The sequence below is a fragment of the Calonectris borealis genome, chromosome 2, assembly GCF_964195595.1.
Source record: "Calonectris borealis chromosome 2, bCalBor7.hap1.2, whole genome shotgun sequence".
NCBI lineage: Eukaryota > Metazoa > Chordata > Aves > Procellariiformes > Procellariidae > Calonectris > Calonectris borealis.
In genome coordinates, this window is record NC_134313.1 from 128388984 (window position 1) to 128394983 (window position 6000).

The 6000-nt window shown below is 44.7% G+C and overlaps 1 protein-coding gene across 1 annotated transcript in view; it reads right to left on the reverse strand.

Annotated features, from left to right (window-relative positions):
• The window catches only part of RARB (retinoic acid receptor beta), a 334395-nt gene extending 334242 nt beyond the window's left edge, over positions 1 to 153 (reverse strand). The window contains exon 1 of the mRNA XM_075143405.1: positions 82 to 153. The gene's annotated coding sequence lies outside the window, so the exon portion shown is untranslated. The remainder of the gene's footprint in view (positions 1 to 81) is intronic.
• Positions 154 to 6000: the final 5847 nt, after the last annotated feature.

Sequence of the window (6000 nt, forward strand, 5' to 3'; positions counted from 1 at the left end):
TCTCCCTCCCCACCTCCCCCCCACCGGCCGCGGCGCGGCAGGAGGGGAGCCCTCCCCGGAGCCACCGCCGCCCCGCTTTACCTCCGCAGCCTCCCGCTCCCGCCGCCGCCCCGCCAGTGCAGCCGGCAGCGGCGGCGGCAGCCCCGGACCCCCCGCCCCGCCCCGCCCCGCCCCCTGGCGGGGCCGCCGGCGGCGCGCGCGTCCCCTTGCCGCGCGCGGATGGGGAGCGGCGGGGAGGCGCGTGGCCCTTCCCGCTCGGGCGGGGTGGGGGGAGCGGGGAGAAGGGCCCCCTCCGCCATTTTGCCCCCTCCGAAGCCCGGCGGGGCTCTGCGGCGTGGGCAGGTGTGGGGCGGGGAGGGGGGCACGGCGGCCCTCTGGGCTCGTCCCCCGGACGCTGTCAGCCGCCGTCCAAATCGAGCAGGAACACGGTCCCGGCGGGTCAGGGGAGCGGTCGTTCGTGTACCCCGCTCTGCCTAGCGCCCGGGGGCAGGGGCATGGGACGGGCTTCGCCCCTTCCCGCGTCCCCACACCGTGCAAAGCGGAGCCGCTGCCACTGTAGTACTCTTCATTTTCACTGCTCTGCCCGCTGCCTCTAGATAAAGTTTTTCTCTCAGCCAGCTCCCAGGCTGGCCTTGCAAGCACCCGCTCGGGGCACCTTCGGGGCCCGTGCGCCTCCCCTTGCCTTGGCGCCGGGGCTGGAGTGACTCTCACGTGCCTTCTGCAGGCGTTTGGGCCCAAGGGGCGGCTCCGGGAGCATGCAGCGCGAAATGTTAGGTTTCCTGCTAGGGAAGAAATGCCGAAAGGGGGAGAAAAGGTGTGATGATGCTCAGGTCAGGACGGACAATTGGCTGCAAGCTTTCCATCCCGGCAGCTCGGCGGCCGGTGGGGCCTTCAGTCTCCTGTTGGCTGCCATTTATTTCGGCTCAGTGACTGCAAAGTCTTTCAGAGATAAACACGGGCAAAAATACACTCTATTCAGAATTTTGACAGCTGTAATGAGCTCAAGGAAGAATTATGTAAACATTATTAAGTGTAATAAACACACGTCAGCATTAGGCAGTCTTGTGTAGAAATGTTAGTAAAAGCCATGGCGAACGTTTTATTCATAATGTCTTTTTAACTTTATGTAGCTGGTGTAATAGGCCCTGTGCTTTGCTGTTGCCTCGACGGAAAATCATTACCCAGTAATAGATGAGCCAGTTCGGAAGGAGAGCCACTGGGATACTGCGCGCTTTCATTCAGAGATGCTACGTATTAGAGGAAGTAGCAGGAGGCCTGCCAACTTTCCCAATTTAATTATTAAGCTGTCAGTTCCTGATTCCTTGTTTCAACTTCCTGAGGCAACATCTGGCTGTAATAACAAAAATAAATAAATAAAATAAAATTTGATCATTCACTCAGCAGCATTCTATTTGCAATGTCCTTTTTACTGCAGCTTTTATGAAAAACTCGATATGGGGGATCTGGACCCGGCACCTCTCCGAACTACCCAAAAGTAAAGGCAAGAATAGTTTTCAGCTGTGATCCTCAAGGCAAAGCTGTGCAGAAGGCTATATTATATTTGAGCCTTTTTTCAACAAGCCCGGTGGTGTGCGTTTTAATCTTCCTAATCCTTCTTTTATTTCACTGCATGAATCTGAATGATATGACTTTGGGAGATAAAAAAATAAAATCTTTTGCTAGCCAAGAATTTTTGCATTTTCATCAAACATTGCTTCAAAAGAATAATGGTGGTTTCAGGAAAAAAAAAAAGCCATAAAGGATATCAGATTTAAATGCTACCAAATGTGAGCAAAACACTGAAGAGAAGTTTTAAAATATCTATGACTGCATCTCCACGTGTTCTCTGGGTCTGTTTCATATGATGTGACAGCTTCAGCTCACAAGTCGTTATTGCAGTGGCTTTTGGAACTGCATGCCTCTTTTTTCCATATCCTCACTCAAATACTCGCACACGCTTACAAAAATATGTATCTATATATGCACACATGCACACAGAAAGACAAATACAGAATGACTCAGCTCTGCGTTCTACTTGCTTAATCAGTTTTCAAAGCTCCAGCACTGTTCTCTTTTCTTATTTAAAGTGCCTAAAGCCACCTTTCCCACATAGCTTATTTCACTGCAAGGGTGCGGAGCCTTTGACAAAGCTAGGCCATCTACGTTGCCTCAGCTGGGCTCCTCCTCCTTGTGTCACACTCTCCTACATGCCTATCTGAAGGTCAAGAGGCCAGCCCTTCCATGAATCACATGGCAGCTTGGACTTCAGCACTGACCCTGCACACTAGTCCTAGGGAATCATAGAAGACCTTTCTTCCTGGTGGTCATTTGGAGCTAAGGAAGATCAAGATCTGGAGGCAGAGGTCCTGCAAGCCCAAACTGCGATGAGATGGTATCAGGAATGCTGTGGGGTGACCACCATTGCCCATGAACGGCATTCTGCGCAGCACAGCACTTCGGTCTTTCCAGTGCTATGGACAGATAGGAGGTGTAGCAACTGTGGTGATAAGTACGAGTTCGGCGTGTATGGCAGCAGTGCCTAATTCAGTACCTCCATGCATGACTCTTTCCCTTAGTGCTCCCAGAGAAAGCACTCCTGGTTTTCCCATTCCGTTAATTCTCTCTCCCTTCCATTAAGAAGTTAGGTGTAGAGATCAGAAGAGACTGAAGTCAATGTTGCTGTCATCTGGGCTCCTGTCAGAGGTTTGACATTAGATCCTTTTTTTATTTTCTCAGAAGTTTCCTTCCTTTCGTAGCTTGGAGGAACTTCTGGAACATTTTGTTGATTTCTTAACTGCTCTCCACTGGAACTCCTCAAAAATCCTGGCTTCCTTATTCTCACTGGGTACTTTTTCTTTTATACCCTCCAGTCCAAGCGGCAGAAAGGCTAACTATCCTGTTAAGTTGTGCAGACTTTCTTAAATCATCGAAAGAACTCTGGATAATCCTTTCATACCTGTCTCCCATACTCAAGTGAAATGGCTATGCCTCTAAAGTTGTCATAGGAGGGGACTGACTACTTTATACAAATTCTATTCAAGATTCTCCTGTTTTCCCTACAGGTCATGAAAGATCAGTCAGACTCTTCCTTTAGACTGTAAAGAAGGAAGAAAATAGAGCAAGGGGAGATTTTCTGGTCAAATTCTATTTATCATTTTTTCTACCAATTTTGAGGCATATGGCTCAGATTTATTTTTAGAAAAGTCACCTGGGATTTAAAAAAAAAAAATCAAAACAAAACATTTCAGAATGCTCTGGACCAAAGCAATGTTTCTGAGACAGCAGCAAAGACTACGCTGTGTCCTGTGACCAGATGCAGCTTTGAAAACTTTTACGTAGTCTCTTGCTATAGGAAGTAGAGTTTGTACTATAGGAAGGAGAATTTGTACTTGTGTACGTTAAGGATTCTATCATCAATTTCCCTACTTTTTGCTCAGGAGATCCTTTGACAACTTCTGTACCATATATGAATTTAGCAGTAAAGAGGAAACCATGCAAAAAATGAGCAAATCCTTTATGAAAAGAAGGTTGAAGAACAATTTAACACAAAGAATTTCACAATCTGCTGGTGAAGGTCAATAACGTGATAGATAAGACTACAACAGATGTATTTATATATTTACAAATGTGAAAGCAGAAATTAGGGTCTCCTTAAAAGTAGCAGCTGTTAATTGCCAGCCTCACGTACAGACACACACTTGGAGAGACTGCTAATTAACTGAATGAAAAACTAGAGAAGTTTCAGCTCCGAGTTACTTGCCATGGGCCTAAGAGGTCAGGTGAGAGACTCTGATTCCCAGGTGGATCGCAAGCTGGATAACATTTGTTGGCTATATGGAGTCACTGATGTCTATCTGAAAAAGAATTGCCTATGCAGAAAGAAGCTTTGCCAGGGAAAGTAGGATGTGCTGATCCACTAGGGCCAGCATCAGCAGCTATTAAAACAAACTGACATAAAGAGCCTCCCAGATATCTGTTATTGTATGGTCTGGAGACATCAGCTCATATAAAACTGAAAAATGCTTGAGACTCAGAATCTAAAATTACTTTCCTTAATGAAAAGCGTCATTTGCTGAAAGGAAGAAAAAACATCCTGCAGGACTTGAAACATCAGCCAGCAGACAAGAGAAATCCAGAATCCCACTGAGCTTGGGGGGATTTCTGCACACTTAAATGAACATTTGTTGCAACAGCCAGCACTCACCTAAGGACATGATATAAATCCCAAGGTATTAATAACAACAACTCAATCCCTAGCAATTTTTTTTTTTCTTCCTACAGATACTGGTAAGAAGGAACATGAAGTCTGTGGACAGTTTAGAGCATGAATTTTGTCTCTGCCATGCTTACTAGGTAACAGAGATGATATTTTACCTTTGGAGATGAGAAATAAAGCTGTGGTGCAATCAGACCATTATGCAATAATAACTGATGGTGGCAGCTGAGATTATAGGAGCGTCTGCAGCTACAAATATTCATCTGGGACTCCTTTAGGCTTCTGTGCATCAGCTGGTCTTCTATTATCTCCTTGGGAATTGAACTAAGCTACACATGGGTGCCATGACTTCTGAATGCTTGATAAAGGAAGTAAAAAATAAAGCTAATGAAAAATCCAACCAGTATAATTGATATTGCAAAACCTCCTCTACTGAGCTCAGTAATGACTTAACAAGGGCATGCATAAAAGACAAAGAAGGAAGGCATTAGAAGAGCTAACCCATTTGTTACCTGAGAGTTTTCTTCAATGATAATGAGAAGATTGGGAGAGATAATTAGGTGCATTGTGTTTAAAGAACTGCTCCACGAGGTTGTCCCCAGGATGAATTGGCAGGGAGTATCAGATAGCAAGTGTACTGATAAGACAATATGAAGAACATGGGAGGACGGTTTGGTGGGAGTGAAAAAGGTTGTAAAGGTCTTTAAGGAGTTAGGATGTAAAATTGTAGAAAGCAATGTCAATATGCAAGAGATGATATCACCTTGGCATATAATAAATGGTAATGAACTGGAACCTTAATTACAGAAAAAAATTGTACAGGGCAGAAAAATTTTTACAAATGTGGAGGTAAATAAAAAAAAGAGATCTGGCTAAAGTACTATGGACTTAGCTAATAAGGAAAAACTTGATTCGGATGGAGAAAGAACAAAAACATAAGTTACGGAAAGACAGATGTCTAAATCAAGCTGTGTTTTATTTCTGGATTTGTCCCATATATTTATAACATGTAATTCCTCCAAGATTTCTGCTAGATCTTCACTTGAAGGAATTCATGCATCTAATAGGCACAGACCAGTGTTATTTGGGGGTCACAAATTAAACAACAATTAAACAACAGGGAACATACATTCTTACAGAGGTCCTTAAGGCTGATCATGGTAGGCATGGAATTCACAGAGTACTTGGATTACACTGCCTGCTACTTTACAAAGCACCACCAAAAAGGTGTTTCCAGAAATAATGAGTAGAAACAAGTTTTGCTGATAGTATGCAACAGCAACATATGCTACTCACATGGATCTAGTAGCCCAGCCACTATGGGATGAAAGACTGGGGACAGTTGCACATACACTGATGAAACATAGCATTGCAGTTTGGCCCTGCAAGCTGCGTGTTCTAGCAGAGGAATCCAAATAGCTGTTATAAGTCAAAGCTTTAGACATCTTCAGAAAAGTATGAACTAGTGTCTATCCTGCAAGTAATGGAAGGGATGTACTGTGTAAATCACATCAGTGATCCATGCTTAGAGTTCTGATCAGAGAAGAACAACAAATCTGTCGTACATAAGTCCCCGTGTCATCTTTTTATGTAATACCACTCGGCCCTCAACAATCCAATACTGTTCTGGTAAAATTATTTTTGGATTCATGCTTCCTGAGAAACTTTCATGTTTATCAAAAACTGGCAAGGACCTTTGCACCTGCACAAGTGCCAGATGCAAAAGACTTTTATGTCAGTGACTTGGGACAATATTTCAAAAGATGAACCAATATATGAGTCAG